General features: G+C 47.6%; 1 protein-coding gene across 1 annotated transcript in view; it reads right to left on the reverse strand.

The window, feature by feature from the left end:
• rab3gap1 (RAB3 GTPase activating protein subunit 1) overlaps positions 1 to 26,701 on the reverse strand; it is a 248,328-nt gene that overhangs the window by 1,748 nt on the left and 219,879 nt on the right.

Below are 26,701 nucleotides of genomic sequence, written 5' to 3' on the forward strand. Positions count from 1 at the left end.
TGTGTGTGTGTGTGTGTGTGTGTGTGTGTGGGTGGGTGTGTGTGTGTGTGTGTGTGTGTGTGTGTGTGTGTGTGTGTGTGTGTGTGTGTGTGTGTGTGTGTGTGTGTGTGTGTGTGTGTGTGTGTGTGTGTGTGTGTGTGTGGGTGGGTGTGTGTGTGTGTGTGTGTGTGTGCGTGCGTGTGTGTGTGTGTATGTGTGTGTGTGTGCAGCATGCATGTTTCTTGGTCCCTCTGTCATCTCAGATCATGCTAAATGCAACACACACATCTGTTTCGCTCTGCTTCTGCTGATGGCAACAGAAATAGAGAGAGAGAGAGCGAGGGGGGGGGGGGGGGGGGGGCAGAAAACAGCTTTGCTTGTGGTTTGTTACGGAGCACAGCTCCCCGACTCGAGTCACACTCGGTAATAAAAAGAGAAGGAACATACTGAACGACAGAAATATACCTCTGTTTACACAACAGTATTGGCTACACTACAACACTGAGCTTACCTTGTGAGAAAAGAAGCCTGCATTTATAATGGGGGACAGACGTCGAATCGACTGCTAATATGACGTCAATCTGTCAACCTGGTAGTTGAGAGTTCATGATTGGTCTGTTTTCTGCCGCTTTTAACACTGCGGGAAGAATATCGCCCTGCCAAGCCTCAGCAGGTGCCATTTGTGTGTGTGTGTGTGTGTGTGTGTGTGTGTGTGTGCGTGTGTGTGTGTTTTTTTTTTCTGTCATCGTTTTCCTACCGTTGTGTGGGGACTAAATATCCCCACAAGTGATGAAAATAAGATTATTTTTGTTGTTTTAGGGACATTGGCAGGAGCCAACAAAGTGAACTATTTTAAGCTAGGTCAGGGTTAGGTTAGCTGTTACGGTAAGTCAGGTTAATGTTAGGCATGTAGCTGTTATGGTAAGTTAGGTTAATGACAGGGTTAGGCATGTAGCTCTTATGGTAAGTTAGGTTAATGACAGGGTTAGGCATGTAGCTCTTATGGTAAGTTAGGTTAATGTTAGGCATGTAGCTCTTATGGTAAGTTAGGTTAATGTTAGGCATGTAGCTGTTATGGTAAGTTAGGTTAATGTTAGGCATGTAGCTGTTATGGTAAGTTAGGTTAATGTTAGGCATGTAGCTCTTATGGTAAGTTAGGTTAATGTTAGGCATGTAGCTCTTATGGTAAGTTAGGTTAATGTTAGGCATGTAGCTCTTATGGTAAGTTAGGTTAATGTTAGGCATGTAGCTCTTATGGTAAGTTAGGTTAATGACAGGGTTAGGCATGTAGCTCTTATGGTAAGTTAGGTTAATGTCAGGCATGTAGCTCTTATGGTAAGTTAGGTTAATGTCAGGCATGTAGCTCTTATGGTAAGTTAGGTTAATGACAGGGTTAGGCATGTAGCTCTTATGGTAAGTTAGGTTAATGTTAGGCATGTAGCTCTTATGGTAAGTTAGGTTAATGACAGGGTTAGGCATGTAGCTCTTATGGTAAGTTAGGTTAATGACAGGGTTAGGCATGTAGCTGTTATGGTAAGTCAGGTTAATGTCATGTGACCTACAACTGGGTTGGACTGGCCACAGAAGCACATGTGTATGTTGGACCGGGGTTCTTAGAGCCCTCTCTATTCTGTGTTTTTTTCCTTAGTAAAAATCAGATAGCAGGTTAGCTCATGCGCTGTGTGGAGCTGTCAAACGCTTCATAGAGCTGACTATGACTGTGTCATATTCTCTTTTTGTCATTACATCGTATCATGGGTGTGGGGTCGTAAAGGGGTGAACTGGTAACCTTTCCTCTCCTCCTTGTTTCTGTCGGTCAGGGGTACACCCCCTGTCCTTCAAGGTTCCCGTCACGTGGCGGTTCGGCACGTTACGGGGGGGGGGGGGGGGGAGGGAGTTTCCTGGTCCCACGGCCTGGTATATTGGGCGTGTGCACCGCAGGAATTCCCCCGCCATAGAGTACGTCACCGTGCGCGTCTCTGTTGGTAGGACTTCCGTGTGCTGTTCAGGTCCATGTGATGGATCTGTTTCAGGGGGGTGGTCAGGGCTCCTCCTCACCAAGCGCCTATTCGGGCCTTCTGTGAGTTCGGACTCCTTCTTCCATGTGAGGGAGCCTCCATCAGAGTACAGAGCCTTCCTCCTCAGATTGTCAAAGTGAGTGGACCCTCTAGAAGGTGTCCTATTCTATTGTATATGTATTCGATTCAATTCGATTATTGAGTGTGTATGGGTTCAGTGCCTCTTCCCCGGAGAGCCCTAAAACCAATTTTTTACATGGCTCAAGGTGCAATATATTCTTTTCAATCTGTACAGCTCGCGTGGGAAGTCTCTCTGGGGATCCCCGTCTCCTTCCTATGGGAGGGTGGTGGGATGTAAAAATGTGAAAAAATTTTACCCCCGGCTGTGTAGACTGGGATACATACTGTTGATGCTTCCTTCTTTTCTATTCAAAAAGTGTTGGAGTTAGGAAGTGTCACACCCCTCTTGTCGTTCCCCTGGGCGCCTTGGGGATTCAATGACGGGTCTAAATAGCCTGTTCATTGATGGGGGTGTGTCCCGACGCACGTATAGTGCTAGCTCGCTGTAAACAGGCGACTGACTGGCACGCCTTGGTTGCTTGTGGTTAAAACTGCGTTTTTATAAAGCAACTGAGATGGGGTTTTTTTCCTCTTCCGACGACCAAATCCCACGACCTGGGTTGGTTTTCGACGGATTCTCGTTCATGTCTGGGGGATGATGACGGAATGGTTCTGAACATATGTAGAGGGGTCTCACGCCCTTGGGGTGGGCCACCAGGCGCGGTTCGCCCGAACGTCTGGGTGGCGCCTTCTTTTCATGTTAAGATCGACACGCATATCTGCCCTTTCTCCTGGAGTAGGCATGTCGGCGTGGTTAGGGCACGGGACTGGTTCTGGTCACGCTGGTCCGGATCAGTTGAACCCGTTGTCCGCTGGGGATGCAGATCTGCTGTTCTGGTACCCTGAGGGACTTGGGCTTTTTTCAGGGGGAAAAATGCCAGGTCGGTCCGGGTGTCACAGGGTTAAGCGCTATGGAGACCCTGGTTGGGTATGTTTTTACTCAGCACTGTCGTGATGGCTTACGGCCATGCCAACCTGTACACGCTCGATCTCGTCGGATCTCGGCCGCTACACAGGTTGGTCCTAGTTAGTACTTGGTTGGGAGACCGCCTGGGAATACCAAGTACGGTGTGCTTAGGGGCTGGTTCTCCATTCTTTTTCGCTCCTCTCTCACGCTTGGCGAAGAGGGGCCTGTTGGGGTGGTCTTTGACCTCCTCTGGTGACCCTGTGCTTCCCGTATCGCCAGGCCCGGTCCGAGGTAATGTTTCGTCGACCCGTAGGCCTGGGTTAACCCTTTTTTGAAAACTGAAACACTTGTACTGCGGTATAGCCGGTGTATACCCGCAGGTGTGTTTGAGTTTTTTCTTGAGGGGTTATGGAACAACCACCGCATTGGGTAACACCAAGGTGGTTGATTCCCTGGTGTGTTGGAGCAGTGTCAACTCCGTTTGAGGGTGCCCCTGCACGTTCATGACGTCTGCCAATCATGTCAGCCTTCTCTGCCTCAACCCCTCTGGGTGGGGGTTTTTAAATGGAGGCTTGGTCATGCAACTACGCTAGCATACGCCCCTTCCGCCGGGGCGGCTGTGTTCAGCTGTCCCCTCTGGCGCCTGTCTCGTCCGCAGTCTCCAGGCTAGGGTTAACAGCCTGTTGCCTGGTTTTTCCCCGGTGCGCTGCCTGCTTCCGTTGGTTAACCTTTTTTGTGTGCTTACGGCCATGCTGACTGCCTGTTCTGCAGGGTCAGTGTACCAGGCGGTGTACTATTGGGGGGACAGGGCCCGCTCGGCTGGGGGCCTTTGTCCGAATACGCTGGCGATGTGGGGGGCGGGGTCACTAAGTGCCCACCTGGTGGGGTCTTGATGCTGGCATCATGGACTTCTCCGGGCCCCCGTTCCAGGGGGTCCAGTCCCTTTGGTGGGTCTGGGTCTTCCTTCGCGCTCCGCTGCTACGGCCTTGCCACGGGGTTGGGTTTGCCCTTGGCCCCGTGATTCTGGGGGCAGTAACGAGGTTGTTTCCTCCGTTCGTTCCCGGGTGGCATGCGGGTTGTGCGTGTGTGTAGTCGTGGGGTCAAGCCACGCTCTGCTCACCCTGTGCGTTAAGTTGCTTGAGTGCCTCTTCGCACGGTCGGGTCCGTCGCCCTCCCGTGAAGCCACCAATAGGGGGGGTGCCCTCCATTAGGGTGGGTCGGGGGGGCTCGGCCCTCCCTGGTCTGATGGTTGTGGGGGGCCTCAGCAGGGTACATTTGTCGAGCTTCTAGCTCCCGCTCAGCTCCTATTATGCATGAAACGCTGAGCGTGAGCTAGTGTGGAACAGAACGTTAGGTTATGACTATAACCAAGTTCTGTTAACACTTAGTGAACACTCAGCGTCTAGACGCTGCTGCAGGCCCTTGATTTTTCATTGTGATGAAATTTGTTGGGAAGGAGATGAGTGTGTGGCCCATCCCGGCTTATGTAGGTAGGCGGATGGGGGTGTGGCCAGATGAATGCTGGCATTTAAAGGTACATTTGAAATTTATTCAGTGTGCATACGCTGAAGCGAGATTATGCATGAAACGCTGAGTGTTAACAGAACTTGGTTATAGTCATAACCTAACGTTAATGACAGGGTTAGGCATGTAGGTCTTATGGTAAGTTAGGTTAATGTTAGGCATGTAGCTCTTATGGTAAGTTAGGTTAATGACAGGGTTAGGCATGTAGCTCTTATGGTAAGTTAGGTTAATGTCAGGCATGTAGCTCTTATGGTAAGTTAGGTTAATGTTAGGCATGTAGCTGTTATGGTAAGTTAGGTTAATGTTAGGCATGTAGCTCTTATGGTAAGTTAGGTTAATGACAGGGTTAGGCATGTAGCTCTTATGGTAAGTTAGGTTAATGACAGGGTTAGGCATGTAGCTCTTATGGTAAGTTAGGTTAATGTTAGGCATGTAGCTCTTATGGTAAGTTAGGTTAATGACAGGGTTAGGCATGTAGCTCTTATGGTAAGTTAGGTTAATGTTAGGCATGTAGCTCTTATGGTAAGTTAGGTTAATGACAGGGTTAGGCATGTAGCTCTTATGGTAAGTTAGGTTAATGTTAGGCATGTAGCTCTTATGGTAAGTTAGGTTAATGTTAGGCATGTAGCTCTTATGGTAAGTTAGGTTAATGACAGGGTTAGGCATGTAGCTCTTATGGTAAGTTAGGTTAATGTCAGGCATGTAGCTCTTATGGTAAGTTAGGTTAATGTCAGGCATGTAGCTCTTATGGTAAGTTAGGTTAATGACAGGGTTAGGCATGTAGCTCTTATGGTAAGTTAGGTTAATGACAGGGTTAGGCATGTAGCTCTTATGGTAAGTTAGGTTAATGACAGGGTTAGGCATGTAGCTCTTATGGTAAGTTAGGTTAATGTTAGGCATGTAGCTGTTATGGTAAGTTAGGTTAATGACAGGGTTAGGCATGTAGCTGTTATGGTAAGTCAGGTTAATGTTAGGCATGTAGCTGTTATGGTAAGTTAGGTTAATGTTAGGCATGTAGCTCTTATGGTAAGTTAGGTTAATGACAGGGTTGGGCATGTAGCTCTTATGGTAAGTTAGGTTAATGTTAGGCATGTAGCTCTTATGGTAAGTTAGGTTAATGTTAGGCATGTAGCTCTTATGGTAAGTTAGGTTAATGTCAGGCATGTAGCTCTTAGGGTAAGTTAGGTTAATGACAGGGTTAGGCATGTAGCTCTTATGGTAAGTTAGGTTAATGACAGGGTTAGGCATGTAGCTCTTATGGTAAGTTAGGTTAATGTTAGGCATGTAGCTGTTATGGTAAGTTAGGTTAATGTTAGGCATGTAGCTCTTATGGTAAGTTAGGTTAATGACAGGGTTAGGCATGTAGCTCTTATGGTAAGTTAGGTTAATGTTAGGCATGTAGCTCTTATGGTAAGTTAGGTTAATGATAGGGTTAGGCATGTAGCTCTTATGGTAAGTTAGGTTAATGACAGGGTTAGGCATGTAGCTCTTATGGTAAGTTAGGTTAATGTTAGGCATGTAGCTCTTATGGTAAGTTAGGTTAATGATAGGGTTAGGCATGTAGCTCTTATGGTAAGTTAGGTTAATGTCAGGCATGTAGCTCTTATGGTAAGTTAGGTTAATGTTAGGCATGTAGCTGTTATGGTAAGTTAGGTTAATGTTAGGCATGTAGCTCTTATGGTAAGTTAGGTTAATGACAGGGTTAGGCATGTAGCTCTTATGGTAAGTTAGGTTAATGACAGGGTTAGGCATGTAGCTCTTATGGTAAGTTAGGTTAATGACAGGGTTAGGCATGTAGCTCTTATGGTAAGTTAGGTTAATGTTAGGCATGTAGCTCTTATGGTAAGTTAGGTTAATGTCAGGCATGTAGCTCTAATGGTAAGTTAGGTTAATGTTAGGCATGTAGCTCTTATGGTAAGTTAGGTTAATGACAGGGTTAGGCATGTAGCTCTTATGGTAAGTTGGGTTAATGTTAGGCATGTAGCTCTTATGGTAAGTTAGGTTAATGACAGGGTTAGGCATGTAGCTCTTATGGTAAGTTAGGTTAATGACAGGGTTAGGCATGTAGCTCTTATGGTAAGTTAGGTTAATGACAGGGTTAGGCATGTAGCTCTTATGGTAAGTTAGGTTAATGACAGGGTTAGGCATGTAGCTCTTATGGTAAGTTAGGTTAATGACAGGGTTAGGCATGTAGCTCTTATGGTAAGTTAGGTTAATGTTAGGCATGTAGCTCTTATGGTAAGTTAGGTTAATGACAGGGTTAGGCATGTAGCTCTTATGGTAAGTTAGGTTAATGACAGGGTTAGGCATGTAGCTCTTATGGTAAGTTAGGTTAATGACAGGGTTAGGCATGTAGCTCTTATGGTAAGTTAGGTTAATGACAGGGTTAGGCATGTAGCTCTTATGGTAAGTTAGGTTAATGACAGGGTTAGGCATGTAGCTCTTATGGTAAGTTAGGTTAATGACAGGGTTAGGCATGTAGCTCTTATGGTAAGTTAGGTTAATGTTAGGCATGTAGCTCTTATGGTAAGTTAGGTTAATGACAGGGTTAGGCATGTAGCTCTTATGGTAAGTTAGGTTAATGACAGGGTTAGGCATGTAGCTCTTATGGTAAGTTAGGTTAATGACAGGGTTAGGCATGTAGCTCTTATGGTAAGTTAGGTTAATGACAGGGTTAGGCATGTAGCTCTTATGGTAAGTTAGGTTAATGACAGGGTTAGGCATGTAGCTCTTATGGTAAGTTAGGTTAATGACAGGGTTAGGCATGTAGCTCTTATGGTAAGTTAGGTTAATAACAGGGTTAGGCATGTAGCTGTTATGGTAAGTTAAGATGATCCTCCTCTACCAGCATGACCAACCTCTCCATATACTGGTGATTCTCCTCTATCATGTCAGCATGACCAACCTCTATATACTGGTGATCCTCCTCTACCATGTCAGCATGACCAACCTCTATATATGATGATCCTCATCTACCATGTCAGCATGACCAACCTCTATATACTGGTGATCCTCCTCTACCATGTCAGCATGACCAACCTCTATATATGATGATCCTCATCTACCATGTCAGCATGACCAACCTCTATATACTGGTGATCCTCCTCTACCATGTCAGCATGACCAACCTCTATATACTGGTGATTAGAGATGTTCCGATACCATTTTTTCCTTTCCGATCCGATTCCGATACCTAAGCTTTGGGTATCGGCCGATACCGATACTTATCCGATACCAGTGCATACATATAAAAAAAAAAAAAAAAAAACGTATATAAATTATATATATATATTTTTTTTTACAGATACTGTTTTATATATACTGTTTTTTAGTAATAACTAGAAAGTAATGGTATTTATTCAACAGGTGATTGTATAGATTTGTATTAGTATCATTAATCAATGAGTATGGGGCTGCAGCACTGCAGATATACCCTACTCCAATGATCCACTCGCTTTGCACTCGCTACCCAGTGGCTCTGCAGATATACCCTACTCAGTCTACAAGGCTCCGTTGAAGTAGCAGAGGAACTGTTGTGATTTTTGCACAATAAATATTCAACATTCTCTTTTGAGACTCCGCCTCAGACTCTTATCATTTGGCACTAAAAGCTAAACATTGTCGCCGATATGGCTGTCCGCAACATGTCATTAATTGTGTATGCGACGTGCAATTGTGCAATGACGACATTACCGCAAGCTAGGTTAGCTAGCAGGAGCTACCGGTATATGGAAAGACCATAGAAGACTGTAACGTTACTGGTGACATTGTGATTTAACTTGGAATACTCCTTTGCCAACTTGCTGTACTTTGCTTGCAGGTCTGCAGCCATTATTGTTGGATTATGAATAGCCCCAACTTTAGCCAAGGTAACGTCAAAGCTAGCTTTCAGTTAGCTGTTCAATGCTAATAACACCAGCCACCAAGCGAACTCATCAGAGCTCCCTGTCAACAGCGCTCTGTCGGGACGATGGCATTTTAAGAACGTATCTGCTCTGCTGTTAAAATGACAAATGGCAATTGACACTTTAATTCACGGTCGATTAAGCACACGTTTGTTTTATAATGCTCACTCAGCGAGTAGGGTATATCTACAGAGCCCAACGTCCACAGTGTTGTTGATAAATTACGTCATATGGTATCGGAGCGCAACATTAGAGGGTACTCGCCGATACCGATACCAGCATTTTAGGCAGTATCGGCGGCATTTCCGATACTGGTATCGGTATCGGAACAACTCTACTGGTGATCCTCCTCTACCATGTCAGAATGACCAACCTCTATATACTGGTGATCCTCCTCTACCATGTCAGCATGACCAACCTCTCCATACACTGATGATCCTCCTCTACCATGTCAGCATGACCTCTCCAGATGCCTGGACCACGGCACTGGTACCTTGACCACGGCACTGGCACTGCAAGCTAATACATGTGTCAGAACTGGCTGAGTCTCTGGACTCAGTACTGCAGCACTCTGCTGGGATACTATGCCTTTTCTGGGGATGTGCCAGTGCTTTCAAAGGAAAGAGACAGGTGAATCCGTTGAATAATCTGCAGAAGAACCCTAGATTCCAGAAGGCTTTTAGTCAGCTTGGCACATTGTCGCTGGTAACAGATGAGCTGCAACAGGAGATGGAGTCCTTCACATGCATTATGGATGGCCATGGTTGGATGAAGCCAGTTGATGCTGTGTGAGCCAAGATGCTGCAGAAAATTATGGGTTTGATTGATTGATTGAAAACTTTATTAACAGATTGCAGAATGGGTACAGTACAGTACGGCTCAATACATACAATTGTTAAGGGGATGCAGACCAGAGAAAGACTTTCGTCTTGTTTACATCAGGGTCCCCCATTTTCAATTCATCGTAGTGCTGATAAAGTCCTGGATGCACACTTTAAAGTAGACATTGAACACCTGCCTCCCCCCAAGGTCTGTCTCATCCCACTTCAGAGTCGCCTGCTACAAAAGAGCAGAACAGCCAATATTCAAGAGGCCCAAAGCCTATGATCAAAGTATGGACTGGGAAAAACAATGGATGAGGAGGTGTTAGAACCTGTCTGGACGGTTGGACCCATCCTCCGTCCTTCTCTTGTTGAGGTACTGGCCCAGAAAGTGGAGTCAGAAGAGCAAGAAGCTCTTGATAAGGAGGCAGATTACGCCAAAAATAACATGGATGAGGAGGATGGAGAGTACGAGTGTGATGAGGCGGAGTAAGAGATGGAGATCGAAGAGATAGACTTTGACAATTGTTTTAGTGATGATGATGATTAGTAGTTTAGGGTACAAAATACAAATAGAAAAAAAGACTTGAATGTTGTGTCAACAAAGAAGATATCCAGTCCATGATATCCAGTGCATATGAAAACATATAGTTTGAACCTTAACACATTCAGAGCCGGCCGGATATGACCAAATTAGGGCTTGTAGGCCAGCGCTTTAATCAATGGGAGGACGGGGATATTTGCGAACGCTTAAACTATATCTTAACTTATGGCTATGGGTCTAATACAGCCGTCGCTTATCAATGACTTGCTTGCAGTCAACATGTACGAAACGGATTGTTTTTTCATCAGTAGATTTCCGTTTTATGGTGGGGGCGGAGCTAGGCGATCATGGAGTAGACGTGTTTCACGTGAGCTCCCTTCTATCGTGCGAAATATATTTTTCTCCCTATTAGTCTTTATTTTATTTTTATTTGTTATTTGTCTGCTTGTTGAGTCGTCGAGTTTCAACTACTGTCGTCGACTTTTTTCAACTTTCTGCGATGTCGGTGGTGGAGACCAGATCCATGAGCACCCCAGCCAGCAAACTGCCACCGGGCCTAACCGCGCCGTCGCCCGGTATCAATGAGATAAGCGAAGCTGTACTCTCGGTCATGACCAAACTCCATGCAGACTTTGAGACACGCTTCGCTGAAACACAAAGAAAAGTGCAGGCGGAATTTTTTGATAACCTTCATCGAGAGATGTCAAGAGGAAATTAGGTTGGCGGTCGGCCCGTTGAAAGACAAGATGGAGTCTGTAACTGAGGGGTACAATTCTCTGACTGTATTGATAAGTATGGTATCATTAAACCACTACCGCATTATGTACTTTAATTACTGGCCATACAGTACATGATATATAAATATGATGAACACTTCCCACAATGAATCGGTTCCACACAAAGTGGTAATTAAGTATTTATTGCAGCAAAAGGTACATAATATACTTCTCTATTATACTTTGGATGCGCTTATAAGGCAAAGGAATGTGCGTAGGCAAATCAATAATGAATGTCCATTCTCTGGTTACGCAGGAGGTAATTATACAACCTGAATCTTAGGGAATTATATCTATGGTACACTAGTAATATATAGCGGGAGATACTGGAAGGGTCCCCCCGGTTGTAAGCCAGCAGGGGTAGAGGATCTGTCGGTAGTAGAGAGTCTGGTCAACGATGACTAAGGAGACTCCAAGTACAGGAGACGGTGCAATAGTCTCTTGATCCACAGACGAATACAGCTGTTCTCCGTAGACTGTAGCTCCACAGTGAAGAAAGCTAGCCGGCCTCAGGCTCTCTGAGGCGCAGACTCGACGTGGCTCCTCACAGGGTAAATCCCACACATGTAGGCGTCTGCGATTCTCCGCTCCATAAATCACAGGACCAAAACAAATATAATCCAGCCGCAAAGGGCTATGTAGTCGTCGGGTAGATTAATCCAGTGTACATGTCCACACGGTTCTCGTCTAGGTCTCCTCGGGTGAAAGCGCCATGAAAGCAGCCCAGCCTGGATAAGCACTCTAGCTGGTACGAGGAAGCGTTGGTGATGCTGGTCACTGTAGAACTTTAGCCGCACGATACACTATACACAAATAGACTATTACTGACTTAATAGAAATATGTTGCACTCGACGGTATAGCGCCAAACTCTGACAATTCAGTTATTAATTCGCACGCGGTCTCAATGCTCTATTTGGGGCCAAACAGGCCATACTTCACCGCACGGAGTATCGTGGGTGAGGCTTCAACTTATTGGGTAACTCTACTTCTGTATTCACCTGCGCCATATTTATATGCACGGCGAACAATCTAGTGCCAACCTCATTTCTGTCTCGTATTCCTGGGCAAGGCCGGGCATGTACAGACATGTCTTGACGGTAGCCTTGAACCTGACTCTGGAGGCATGGCCCTGGCGCCTGTGGACCGCTGTCCAATAGGAGAACGAAACATCATGGTCCGTACTAGGCTAAAGGGATATTCCGTGTATATGTACAAGGAATATACAAGGGATATCAAACGATATACAAATACTATGCAATATATATCAATCAATAAATATATATATTCGGTTTAATCTGATCCTTTGTAACAGCCGCCTCCTAATTAGTCCCACCTAATTAGCTAAGCAGAGACAGATTAACCGCACTGTCCACTACTCAATGTCTGTTGTGAGGGGTCGGGCAGTTCACAAAGTCATGGGTCATGGTCGTCATCGATAGTATCGGGGAGCCTTGGCAGTTCTATTAGCCTCGCCACGGGTCGGGTGTAGATCCGTCCTTGGACGAGCACTTCGGCTGCTCGGACCTTTCCGTCGGCACCGGTGATCACTTTGCTTACGCGGCCAGCCGGCCACATAGCTCGGGGTAGTGACTGGTCGATAATCATGACGACTGTCCCTTCTGTCAAATTGTCTCTCTCTTTCACCCATTTCTGGCGGGTCTGTAGAGATGGTAGATAGTGGAGTAGGAAGCTGTTCCAAAACTTGTCAGCCAATACTTGACTGTACCTCCACATTCTTCGGCCGTTCGCTTCTTCAGGCCTGTACATTGTCTGTGGTAGCGCGGGGTCCAGCCGCCCCATCAAGAGTGTGTTGGGGGTGACTGGGTCGACATCTGCTACATCACTTGAGACGTAACCGAGGGGCTTTGAGTTCAATACTCCCTCGATCTCCGTGAGGACTGTCATTAGGACTTCTTCCGCCACGGTCTGGGCCCCAAGCACGGCGTACAGGGCTGTCTTTATTGAACGTACTTCTCGTTCCCAAGTTCCACCGAAGTGAGGTGCGTTCGGGGGATTAAACTGGAAGTCAATCTGGGATGGAGCGAGGTGGGTCTTAAGTTCTGGGCCCATAGCTTGGAAGCTCTCTCTCAGCTCTCTTTCTCCGCCTTTGAAGTTTGTCCCGTGATCAGACAATAATATAGACGGTTTGCCTTTCCGCGATGTGAATCTTCGGAAGGCCATAAGGAATGAGTGTGCTCATGGTTGGAAGGAGTTCTATATGCATCGCTCGGGTGGTCATGCATTTGAATACAATACCCCACCGCTTCTCGGTTCCTCTTCCTTTCTTTATATACAGCGGGCCGAAACAGTCCATACCGGTGGAGTGAAAAGGCTTGTCGCCGAGTCGGAGGCGACAGGGAGGTAGGTCAGCCATCCGGGGTATACTGGGCTGCGCTCGCCACTTACGACAGTCTAGACAGGTTCGCTGGAAGCGCCGCACTGCTTCTCTCCCTTGCAGTATCCAATAACGACGTCTGATCTCCGCGAAGACTCTCTCTGCCCCGGCGTGATGCACATCCTCGTCGTATTTCTTTATGATCAGCTCTGTGACCTTGTGTCGGCTGTTTAAGACTATCGGGTACTTGACGTCATCCGGTAAGTCTGGAGCTCTCCGCAGACGACCACCCACTCTGATGAGACCATGGGCGTCGCTCTCGGGGGCTAGGTGGAGCAGTCTGCTGTCTGATGGGACGGGCTTTGCTCCCTGTAGACAGTCTAGCTCATCGGGGAACGAGTCTCTTTGGGCTCGTTGTAGTAGAAGAAGTTCTGCTTCTTCGTAGTCAGCTGCTGTAATGTCAGTAGTGAGCTGAACCTCTGGGTGGTGCCACAGGAATGTCTTTAGCTGCGCACTCTCTAGGGTGAGGCAATCGTCTATGTCGGGGTCTGTGGAGACGAGTGTGTTCAATCCACAGAACATAGATTTCTTGTTTTCGGCCTCCTCTTTACTCGCTTCCCGTGGGGTGGGTGTAGGCCACTCTTCTTCCGGGAGCTTGAGGAACTCTGGCCCGTCACTGTATAGGTTGTGACGGGTGAGGTCATCCAGGGACATTCCCCGGGTGATGACGTCAGCTGGGTTGTGTTTTGTGTCCACATACCTCCAGCTTGCTACTTCTGTTAAATCTTGAATCTCTGTGACTCTGACTCCCACGAAGACCTTGTATCTGCACGAATCAGACCGGATCCATGTGAGTACTGTCGTGGAGTCTGACCACAAGATTGTTCTTTGCACCGGAATGGTGAGTTCACGTTGGATTAACGTGGCGAGTTGCGCTCCTGCTAGGGCTGCGCAGAGCTCTAGACGCGGGATAGATTGTTGCTTTCGTGGGGCTATTCTTGAGCGAGCCAGGATGAAAGCAGTATGTATTTCTCCTCCCTCCTCTCGGGCACGCAAGTAGGCCACCGAACCGTAGGCTACTTCGGAGGCGTCGCTGAAGACGTGCAGGTCCATCTGGCACGTCTCCGGCCTCACTGTGGGTGGGAAGTAGCTGCGGCGTATGTTGACACCTGGGAGTGAGCCGAGTTCCGTCTCCCACTCTCTCCATGTGGATGCAAGGTGTTCGGGTATGGGGTCGTCCCAGCCCTGGTCCTTGTCCCATAACGCTCTTACAATCATCTTTGCCCTGGTGGTGTAAGGTAGAATACATCCCAACGGGTCATATTGTCTGGCGAGTGTTCTGTATACACTCCGTCTGGTGGTCGGTAGTGCAGTCGACCTTCCCTGCTCCTTGGTCAGGGGTGTGTGTTTATAATGGAGCGAGTCTGTTTTGAAGCGCCAGACTAGTCCTAATGTCATTTCTTGGGCTTCTCCTGGGATGGTCGCCATCCAGGTCTCGCTGCTTGGTGCCTTGTCCTCGGGGGAGAGGCTGCGCAATACTTGCGGGTCGCTGCTGGCCCACTGCCTGAGATCAAAGCCGCCTTTGATCAGGGAGGCGCGGAGCTTGAGTAGAAGGGCCTCGGCTTCTTCTGGCGTCGAGACGCTTTGCAGACAGTTGTCCACGTAGAAACTATTTCCTACACTTTGTCGGACCTCTTCATCAGCTGCTGGGTCCTCTGCGACGTGTTTTTGCAGTGCAAACGTAGCACAGCATGGGCTGCATGTGGTTCCGAAAGGGAGGACTTCCCATTGATAGATGGCTGGTTGCTCATCCCCGATCCTCTCTCTCCATAGGAACCGCAGCAGGGGCTTGTCCTCCTCCACTAGTCTCACCTGCAGGAACATCCCTTTGATGTCGCCGCTGATGGCCACCTTGTCTTGGCGGAAACGTAGTAACACGCCTAGTAGAGAGGGGCCGAGTGTTGGGCCGGGCAAGAGCTCTTTATTCAGATTTTGTGATCCGATCTGGTAGCTGCAGTTGAACACAATACGATCCTTGCCGTTGTGGTGGACTTTGTGGTGCGGCACGTACCATGATTCGGTCGTCTGATCGGCCTCTTTAATGTCAATTTTCTTTATGTGTCCCGCTGTGATTAGCTTGTTAATCTCAGCGCGGTACACCGTCTCTTGAGCGGGGTCTCTGGCTAGGCGCCGCTCTGTGTTCAATAGATACCGCTCCGTCGCTTCTTTTGGGGCGTGGAAGGTAGGCATACCCTCTCGCCTCAGGAGTGGAGTTGCGTATCTCATCACTCCGTTGACTTTGACTCTTTGTCCCCTGCTCGAGGAGGGCTATAGCGTAAATATCTTCCTTGGAACGAATGTCTTTCTTTTCGTTCTTAAAGGGCATTGTCTCTAGTGTCCATAGCCTCTCGACATGCTGTAGGAGGGTGGTGTCTTCTTCTGTCACTCTGGAGTGGAGGCAGTTAGTGGCTGCTGTTCGGTTAAGAGACTTAGCGAGGGGGCCTTGTAATGTCCATCCTAGGCGGGTCTCGACTGCTGCAGGACAGCCTCTGGGCCCTGTGTGGACCCGGTCTATCGGGACGATGAGGTCTGCATGGTCGGAGCCTATCAGCAGGGTCGGGGTGGCACCGTCTATGAGCGGTATAGGTAGTTGACGCAGGTGCACATATTTATCCATCAGCTTGGCGATGGGGTAGGTGTACTGCGACAGGCCTATTTCTTGGCTGGTGAAAGCGTTAGTAATCCTATACCGTCTCTCTGGCTGCCCGCTTGCTGCGATAGTGAAGGAGACATTCTCGCCCTTTATCGTCTTTAGATCTCTTCTTATTGTCCGAATCGTCATCTGGTTTTCGCTCCCCCGCAGCCCCAGCTGGGCCGCAGCAGACGCGAGGAGAAGGGTCTTCTCTGACCCGTCATCAAGGACGGCGTAAGTGTCCATGACCTTATCTTGGTAACTCAGTGTTACGCGGACCACCTTTAAGAGCACCCGGGCGCCCCCGCTGCTGGCGGGGTCAATGTACATAACACTTGCCTTTGTGCTGCTTGAGGGTGCAGGCTTTCTTCTGTTACTGTCGTGTAGGACATCTAGGTGGGCTCCGTCACACCGACTACACCTCTTCTTTAAGCGGCAATCGGCTGCCATGTGACTGCGCGCACATCGGTAACAGCGTCGGTTGGACTTTATCAATTGACTCACCTCGTCGGCGGTCATCTTCTTGAACGTGTCACATTGTGACAACCAGTGTTCCTTTTCGCAGTACGGGCACACCATCTTCCACTTCTCTTTCATCGAGGGGGTACTGTGGTTCTTGCTGCTCGGTACTGATTCTGATTGGTGCATGACGGTCACCAATCTTCGGCCATCGTTTGCTCTCCTAGGTCCCTCTCTGGAGCTTGGGGTGCTCCGCATGAACGTATCCAACCGTAGGCTGTTGACTTCTCTCGCCAGGAAGTCGGCTAGGTCTAGGAGGGATGGCTCGGGACCGTTAGGATCACGGTGGTCTCTTTGCCGCCTGAAGCGCTCTTGTCGGGTGGGCGGAAGCTTCTCTAAAATCCTCTCGACATTAGAGTTTGCGTACAGTTCGTGCATACCCTTTTCTCTTTGCGCCCCCAGCATCCCTACCAGGGATTGTACCTTGATAGACAGGTCATCTAGTGAGCGATTGTCTGTGGCTGGGGGTAGGCGGTCAATATGCCTTATCTCTTGTATTACGTAGTCCCATATGCGTCCATATCTTTGGTCGAGTGCTGCTAGAGCCGCTGTGTATGGGGTAGTAGAGGTGGCATAGGCCAGCGCTATATTGTGCGCTCGGGGCACCTTGAGGTGCTTCAGTAGGATAGCATACTTGTACGGTTCATCAGCTACATCGGACATCATTGTCTCTAAGCACATTCGTAGCTCCGTGTACTGTGCTCTGTTCTCGTGGGTGAAGTCCGGAAACGTCGGTGTGCCAATGTATGATGCCATGGATGGCTGGCACATCGGTGAGCGTTGGAAGAGAGGCCTCCTAGGCGAGTCTCCTCTTACGCCTCTTGGTGGGCTGGTACCTGCTGGGTAACATGGCCCGCGTATCCAGGTGCTGTTCCTCGGGGCTGGTCGTGCGTCAAGCTCACCCGTGAATTGAGTCGGGGGTCTGTAGCGCAGAGCCGCGGGGGTAGAGCCTGGGCTGTACTGGACCTCCTGGTCCTGTGGAGTACTGTGCTGCTGTCGGGCTTGACTCTCCTCCTCTCCCTCTTCTTCTTCCTCTGGCAGGTCCTCTAGATCCTGTAGTCGTCTATTTAGCCTCTCCGCGGTGTAGACCGTTTCTTCCTTGTAGCTGGGTCTCACTTGGACCGGTCGGGGAAGGGGTTCGGAGGGGGGTATAGGCTCTCTCTGGTGGTCGGGCTCAGGGTCGCTTGATCGGGTAGGGGAGGGTGCCCTTGACCCTTGTCTTGACGAGGCCCTGGAACCCCATGCGGAGGGAGGGGGTGTTGCCCTGGTGATCAGCTGCTCCATTATCTGCGCTTGTAATCGGTCGCGCTCGGCTTCGCGCTTGGTGAGAGCGAGGTCGCGCTCTGCTTCTCTTTGGGCACCGGCAGCGGCGCGCTGGGCTTCGGCGGCGGCGCGCTGGGCTTCGGCCCGGTCCCTTACCATATTCTCTTCCGTCTGAAGGCGTCTAATCTCTAGACGTATACGATCTTCGTCGCTCCGTTGCTGCGCCTGAAGGCGTTCTCTTTCCATGGAAGAATGTTCGCGCTCACTAAGCGTCTGTGCTTGGAGTCGATCGCGCTCTGTTGAGGCTGCTAGGCTGGCGAGGAATGCCTGTGCCAGCATCTTGTCCGCCTCGCTGGGGGAAGACGCTGGTTGAGGTGATCCGCTCCTGGCAGTACTCGTTGGAGATCTGTTCTCTTGTGGAGAGTCCTGGAGATCCATCTCCGGGGTGCTCTCCTCTTCTTGTAGCGGGTAGAGTTCCATCCCTGGAGAGCTGTCTTTATCCTGGAGCTCTCCGGGGACTACTTCTTCGGTCTTGGCGGGGGGTAAAGTCATGTCGGGTCCCTCCTGGTCCCTACCGTGAGCTTGGTCAGTTACGTTAGAACCCACTAGGGCCTCTATTGGCGGGGTAGCCTGGTCGATAGGGTCGGACATAATTTTACTATCTACTTTTTCCGCGTTTACCGTCTGTAGAAAGCTAGGTAGTATATTGGCAACGTAATCCTCTAAGTACTGAGGTGTCTGCCGTCTACGCTGCGGGCGATCTACTTTAGGAGAACCGTTTTGTGGAGTGTTCATCATAGGCCATGTCAATATTAATACCACTATATTAATATTACACTAGTTACCCTCCGGCTCGAAGGACCAATTGTAACTGAGGGGTACAATTCCCTGACTGTATTGATAAGTATGGTATCATTAAACCACTACCGCATTATGTACTTTAATTACTGGCCATACAGTACATGATATATAAATATGATGAACACTTCCCACAATGAATCGGTTCCACACAAAGTGGTAATTAAGTATTTATTGCAGCAAAAGGTACATAATATACTTCTCTATTATACTTTGGATGCGCTTATAAGGCAAAGGAATGTGCATAGGCAAATCAATAATGAATGTCCATTCTCTGGTTACGCAGGAGGTAATTATACAACCTGAATCTTAGGGAATTATATCTATGGTACACTAGTAATATATAGCGGGAGATACTGGAAGGGTCCCCCCGGTTGTAAGCCAGCAGGGGTAGAGGATCTGTCGGTAGTAGAGAGTCTGGTCAACGATGACTAAGGAGACTCCAAGTACAGGAGACGGTGCAATAGTCTCTTGATCCACAGACGAATACAGCTGTTCTCCGTAGACTGTAGCTCCACAGTGAAGAAAGCTAGCCGGCCTCAGGCTCTCTGAGGCGCAGACTCGACGTGGCTCCTCACAGGGTAAATCCCACACATGTAGGCGTCGGCGATTCTCCGCTCCATAAATCACAGGACCAAAACAAATATAATCCAGCCGCAAAGGGCTATGTAGTCGTCGGGTAGATTAATCCAGTGTACATGTCCACACGGTTCTCGTCTAGGTCTCCTCGGGTGAAAGCGCCATGAAAGCAGCCCAGCCTGGATAAGCACTCTAGCTGGTACGAGGAAGCGTTGGTGATGCTGGTCACTGTAGAACTTTAGCCGCACGATACACTATACACAAATAGACTATTACTGACTTAATAGAAATATGTCGCACTCGACGGTATAGCGCCAAACTCTGACAATTCAGTTATTAATTCGCACGCGGTCTCAATGCTCTATTTGGGGCCAAACAGGCCATACTTCACTGCACGGAGTATCGTGGGTGAGGCTTCAACTTATTGGGTAACTCTACTTCTGTATTCACCTGCGCCATATTTATATGCACAGCGAACAATCTAGTGCCAACCTCATTTCTGTCTCGTATTCCTGGGCAAGGCCGGGCATGTACAGACATGTCTTGACGGTAGCCTTGAACCTGACTCTGGAGGCATGGCCCTGGCGCCTGTGGACCGCTGTCCAATAGGAGAACGAAACATCATGGTCCGTACTAGGCTAAAGGGATATTCCGTGTATATGTACAAGGAATATACAAGGGATATCAAACGATATACAAATACTATGCAATATATATCAATCAATAAATATATATATTCGGTTTAATCTGATCCTTTGTAACAGAGTCGCTGCACGTTGTCTCCTCGGCTAATGCTAACGAACTAGCCACGCTAACGACAGAGGTCTCACTACAAGGCAAGAGGATGGCGGGTCTGGAGACCTCCCTGCTGGCTAGGCAGGCTGAAGTTGCCAAACTACAGTCGGTAATTGTGGAAATGCAGTCCCGGGAGAGACGCTACAACATCAGGATTGTTGGTGTACCGGAGGGCAACGAGGGAGGCCGTCTCTCGGAGACCATGCCGGAATTGCTGCAGGAAATACTGGGGAAAGATGTCCTCCCCAGCCCTCCCGTATGTGAATCGGCCTACAGAGCGGGCAGGACCAGTCCTGGAGTGAACAAAGAGCCGACGCCCATTATTGTCAAGCTGAACAGGCTTCAGCAGAGGGAGTTCATCATGCGGTCGGCCCGTGCCAGAAGGGGTAAACTAAGTCTTGGCGATCACAAAGTGGCCATTTTCGAAGACTTTACGCCGGAGGTTCAAGCACAGAGAGGCGAATACAAAGTGGTCATGTCCATTGTCCAGGCTATGGAAACTAGGCCCGAGGCCTACGCTATTCGCTCCCGCGAAATTATCTGTGCTGGGTAAGGACGATGATCGGCGTTCATTTTGGTCTTTGGCTAAAGCGAAGGAATATCTCGGGGGGATAGCCGAGACTGTAGCTTGATATCTATGTCGGGTGAGTGACTTGGCGGTGTGGGCCTGAATACATTGATGGGGCGGACTACTCACAGATGCTTGTTGTCATGCCAGACATGCTAGCTGAACAATGTACAAAACAGATTCTAGCGTGCTAGCCGGATTCATCACTAGCTTGCGTGCTAGCCTCGGGCTAGCTAGCAGGCTGTGTCTATCGCCCGCGCCGAGACACTCGAGACCCGTTAATGTTTACGTATTTTGGTTGTTGGTTGCTGTTTAAGTGAAATCGGTTTGCACAATTCAACAGTGATCGGGTCCTTAACTAACTTCTTGTATGCTTTTATTTTTATATCCAGGCTGTTTTGAGCTTTGGGCTCCAATAGTAGAAGGTCGGTTGAATATATATATACAATATATGATAACAGGTTGTGTCAGGTATAGCTTATTACTATCCCCGGGTTAATGAAGGTGTTTAATTCTATTCTTACATAGGTTATGTCATTCCAGCCGTTGTGCCTGATCAGAGGGGCTGTTACATGCATGCACTTTGACCATAACCCCCTTTTTTCCCTTTCTTCTTATTGTCGATGTTTAAATGACATCTGTTTGCGCAATTTACCTGTGATCCGATCCTGCCTTAGACTATCTGCTGGTATGCTTTAATTTAATTTTGTTTTGAATTTTCCTTTATCCATTTATGCTATAACATTGTGACATTAATACGCAGACTCGGAAGTAGATGGTTACAGGGTTGATGTTGAGTTATTATATAATAATGGCTATTTTTTCCATTATAGTTGTCTCATGTTAGGGCCAAGGGTCACGGTGGTTTCCGACCGATATCTTTATTGAATTTAATTTTTATTTTTATTTGTGTTTATTGGACTAGTGGGGGTTTAATCAGGGGTTTATCTAGAGGGGGGTCGGAGTGGAGAGCGTCTTATTGGATCCATGACTCCAGTGGGAAATGATAGGAAGATGACCATCCTTAGTGGATGGGGCATAGGGAGGGGATTGGAGAGTGGGTATAGGAGGGTTTATAATAGGACGGGTGGGTTAGGGTTTAGAGTAGAAGGAGGGGGGGTTGTAACTGGGGTGGTATTTTTCTGTGTTTTATGTACTGTTGTCTTATATGTGTGTAATTGTTCCTCCTCTGAACTCCTGGGATTGACCGTCTGGGCCCGCCTGGATCAGCGCCTCTGTACTCAGCCTGGTTGCACTGGTATGTTCTCTACGCATTTAGACAAACTCGACCATGGCTAAATTGAATATTTTAATTTGGAACGCAGGGGGTCTTAACGCCCCACACAAGCGTGCCAGTGTCCTTTGGTTATTGAAGAGAAGAAATATTGACATTGCTCTCCTTAGTGAGACGCATTTATTGGTGGGTGATGTGTCAAGGCTAGCAAATCGACAATATCACGTTATCTCCTCATCCTCAGCCGATGATAAGACGAAAGGAGTCGTCATAGTTACAAGACGTAACCTTGATATCAAAGTCCTGGATGTGTGGTCGGACACGGAGGGAAGGATTACTATAGCAAAAGTTGAGTTCTCTCATAGGAAGATGGCAATAATAGCATTGTATGCCCCTAACACATTTGATTCAGCGTTCTATAATACAATCACGAAGAATATGTTGGAACTTACTGGATACGCTCTCATTGTGCGTGCTGGGATGCAGAGATGGATAGGTCCGGGTCCTCTGAAACAAGCGACCAAAAACGGTCCTCTAAGGCCCTCAGGATGTGGGCCCAGGACACGGGGCTCGCAGACCTATGGCGCTTATCCAATACCACCCTCAAGGATTACTCTCACCTGTCAACCAGACACAAAACCTTCTCTCGAATAGACTATGCATTCGCGTCCCCTAATATGTTTGATAGTTTCGACGTATCATTGGTTCCCCTGGCTCTCTCGGACCACAAGGGGATTTTCCTTGTGGCAACCTTTGGCAGGCTCTAAAACTAGAAGGACTGGAAACATTATATGCGGACCTATACGCATCTTTGCAAACTAACTATAGTGAATGACTAAACACACAACGTAAGATAGTCAAGAAAGAAATAAACTCCATACTTAAACAACAGTCTGAGTTCTTGATACATAGGACAAGGCAAAATTACTACTTTCACGGCTCCAGGCCTAGCCATCTATTGGCAATGAAAATACGCTCGAATGATCATTTCTCGGATATCCCCTCGATCAAGACGCGACAGGGTACAGTCACTACTGATTCGAAAAAGATCAACGACACTTTTAAAGAGTTTTACTCACAGTAATATAGCTCAGAGGTTAATCTCGATGACTCTAAATTTGAATCGTTCATTGGCGGGCTTGAGATACCCCACATTTCTGAGGAAGAGGCTAAGGAACTGGGGAAACCGATCACTCTTATGGAACTAAGGGAGACGATTGCTGAAATGCAGAGGGGTAAGGCACCAGACTGGGATGGTATTCCACCCGAGGTGTATTTAGCTTTCTGGGACCAACTGGGTCCATTGATGCTCGATATGATCAATTACGCTATCGAACAAGGGGAGTTCTCAAGAGATGTCAACATGGCGTTGATTTCTTTACTTCTCAAGAAGGACAAAGATCCCAATGATTGTGGTAGCTATAGGCCCTTGTCTTCTCGGGGCCGATTTAAAAGTGTTTGCCAAGGTGCTGGCCCGCCGCCTGCATAGATTTATGACGGTATTGGTACACTGCGATCAAACTGGTTTTATCCCGGGGCGCCTGGCTGCAGATAATCTTAGGAGGCTGTTGCATGTAGTCGATAACAGTAAATACAATACAGCTCCGTCCACAGTTCTGTCTTTGGATGCCATGAAGGCGTTTGACAGACTAGAGTCATACCTGTGGAAGGTACTTGAGGTCATGGGTCTTGGAAAGAATTTTATTCATATGATTAAAGTCCTGTATGCCTCGCCGTCGGCAATGATACTGACAGGCAAAAACTGTTCCACACTTTTCCCAGTCTCCAGATCTTCTAGACAGGGTTGTCCTCTGAGCCCAGGACTATTCGCGCTTTCCCTCAAACCATTGGCCCAATTTATTAGGCAATCGGAGGACATTGTCCCCATAATGATCAATAATACACCACACAAAATTGCTCTCTATGCGGATGACCTACTGATTTTTATGGATGACCCTTCCCGGTCGGCCACAAAATTATTGGGAATAATCGACGACTTTGGTAAATTGTCAGGCTTTAAGATTAACTGGAACAAATCAGCCTGCCTACCTCTCAATGAGCTGGCCAAAGCGGTGCGACTACCAGCTGATATCCCCATAGTGGAACATTTTAAATACTTAGGCATAGAGATATTCCCCACGCTGAGTCAAACTACTAAGTTCAACTTCACGGGTACTTATGATAAAATACGCCAGGATCTAGACAGATGGTCGTCCCTTCCTAACTCCTTACAAGCCCGAGCTTCCATAATCAAAATGAACGTCCTGCCTAGGATACATTTTGTTAGCTCAATGCCCCCCCTGCCCCCTCCAATAGACCACTGGCGCAAGGTACAATCGATGGTATCTAAGTTTATCTGGAATAACAAACGCCCGAGAATCAAAAGAGCTACTACTCAACGTAGGAAACAAGATGGGGGCCTCGTAATCCCTGATTTTAAGCTTTATTTCTGGTCCTTTTCACTGAGACCTCTGATGTGCTGGCTAGACCCTGTAGATGCTGTATCGTGGCGCTCCTTAGAAGCGGCGGCGGTCTCACCGCTAAGATTGCAGGATGTGGTTTACTCCACTGTCCCTATTTCGAAATGCCGACTGAGGTATGGACCGATCATAACTCACGTGATCCAGACGTGGCGTAATGTACAGAAGTCGTGTGGGGTTAAATGCCCATGGCACCTGGACTCTCCAATTTTTAATAACCAGCAATTACTTGTTGGGCACAAGCCGGTTAATATTCCTCAATGGCAAAGGAGGGGGGTTCATACTCTGGAGGATATTTATGATAAGAACGGCCTCCGTGCGTTTCAGGACTTAAGAGAATTTTATGATCTTCCCGGCGAGTCCTTCTTTCTTTACCTTCAACTAAGGTCAGCGCTGAGGGCGCATGGCGTGCCGTGGGCTCAAGCTTTGCAACCACACCCCTTCCTCAGGCTCATAGTGGACAGGATGACCTCCAGAGGGTTTGTCTCAGACTTTTATACACTCTTAATTCAGTCCACGTATAAAAATGTATCATTGGATACAATCTGGCGTGTGGATATCCCGGAGTTGGACCCCGAGTTTGACTGGGATGATGTTTGGGCAAATGTGGCATTGTCTTCCCGCAACCCCAATCACCAGCAAATTAATTTTAATTATATTCATAGGACCTATCTTACACCTAGGAAGCTATTTGCTATGGGACTGATAACCGACTCTCGGTGCACTTTGTGCTCTCAAAAGGCCACTGGCACTTATATGCATATGTATTGGGATTGCCCACCAGTGGCCCGCTTCTGGAGGTCAATAGCGGACAAACTTTCAGATCTGTGTGGCTTAACTATCCCATTCACAGCTGTTACGCTACTCCTGAACGATATAACAACACTACCCGCGTCCGTACAACTGAAAAGGGTTGTCCTAGCGGGCGTCACAGCGGCGAAGAAGCTAATAGCAATGAGATGGAAGGAGCCTGAGAAGCTCACAGTGTTTAACTGGTCCCTAACACTGTTGGATGTGATTTATCTTGAGATATCCACGGCGCGGGTGATTGGGGTGGGGCAGGCTGGGATTGACCTATGGTTCGCAGCAGCTGAGAAGGTTAGGACCGCCGTGTGCGGCTGAGCGGGGTTGGGGTGCTTGTTCGGGGGAGTCCGGTGGTCTCGTGGGAGGGGGAGGAGGAAATGTCTTGTCTGTCTTGTCTTTTGTGATGTCTTGAATTTAACTAGGGATTTTATTGGGGGGCAGCTATTTAGCTAGTTCTTCGCTATTTGGTCATCTATTAGATAGTACCCCTGGAATTTTGAATTTAAAATTTAAAAAGGTTGAACTCTGTTTTCTTTTCTTTTTGTCTTTATAATTTATAAATTGTTATATTCTGTATTATTATTGTTTTTGTTATTTTCCTGTGAAGTTCTGTGTATTGTGATTGTGATTAATGTGTTGTATTGTTTCATGTAAGTAATAATAAAAAATATTTGATCAAAAAAAAAGATTTCCGTTTTATACCGTTTTTAATACGAGTATAGTTTGAGATTTCGAGTAATTCCAGAGAAAGACGCGATAATAGCCCTTTAGTGGAATACACAAAACACGTTGTCATTTTTCTGCTGATTTATGAATCGTTTTCAAATAAACGCTAGATTATCAATAGTATATGTGTCCTTATGCACGCTAGAGAAGCGGGCTGAAAAATCGCTTATCCGTGTCTTGCTCCGCGCCAACGGCACGCACGCACGCACACGCACACACACACACACACACATACACGCACGCGCTCCGATGGCAGTGAAAGGAACATCTGATTAACCCAAGACTGGTAACATAGAGACAGAGTCCTTACCTCACATCAGATGTTCTGCAAAAAGATTAATCCAATTCCTGATTGCCATTCCAAATATCGATCGCGTCCATTGATCCAACGTTATAGTCCAAAACACATAATCCAGGCTGCTCCCAGCCTCTCCAGTCAATGTGGTAACACGATACTGCATGCCCGAGAAGGAAACCCGGACCGTAGGTTTTTTTCTGATGCAAATACCCAGCCAATGCAATCCAATGATGTGCAATACCATCCGGGAGACGATAGGCGGCGGTATTTGTCCTTTTGCAAGCTCAGACCCATTCCCAACGATAACATCAGGTTGGATGGATGAAAATGAATGGATATCGCTAATAAAAGTAATAACGATTAAAACCCGACTATACTCGTGATTGGCACGCAAGCGATGGCGAGTTAACCCGACTATCATCGTGATTGGCACGGAATGGGTTAACAATAAATAAATCACTGATCAAAATCGCATGGGGAGAATGTGTTAATTTGTCTCTATAGAATTGTTTATGCAAAACTATAATATTTAGGGCATAACAGCATGGAGACAATCTTAGAAGACAATCTTAGTTAGGCCTGTAGCTGTTATGGTAAGTTAGGTTAATGTTAGGCATGTAGCTGCGTGCGTGTGTGTGTGTGTGTGTGTGTGTGTGTGTGTGTGTGTGTGTGTGTGTATGTGTGTGTGTGTGTGAGTGTGTGTGTGTGTGCGTGCGTGTGTATGCGAGTGTGTATGTGAGTGTGTGTGTGTATGCGTGTGTGTGTGTATGCGTGTGTGTATGCGTGAGTGAGTGTGTGTGTGTATGTGTGAGTGTGTGTGAGTGTGTGTGTATGTGAGTGTGTGTATGTGCGTGAGTGTGTGTGTGTATGTGTGTGAGTGTGCGTGAGTGTGTGTGTATGCATGAGTGTGTGTGTGTGTGTGTGTGTGTGTGTGTGTGTGTGTGTGTGTGTGTGT

Source organism: Notolepis coatsorum (genome assembly GCF_963971535.1).
Source record: "Notolepis coatsorum genome assembly, chromosome: 5".
Taxonomy (NCBI): Eukaryota; Metazoa; Chordata; class Actinopteri; order Aulopiformes; family Paralepididae; genus Notolepis; species Notolepis coatsorum.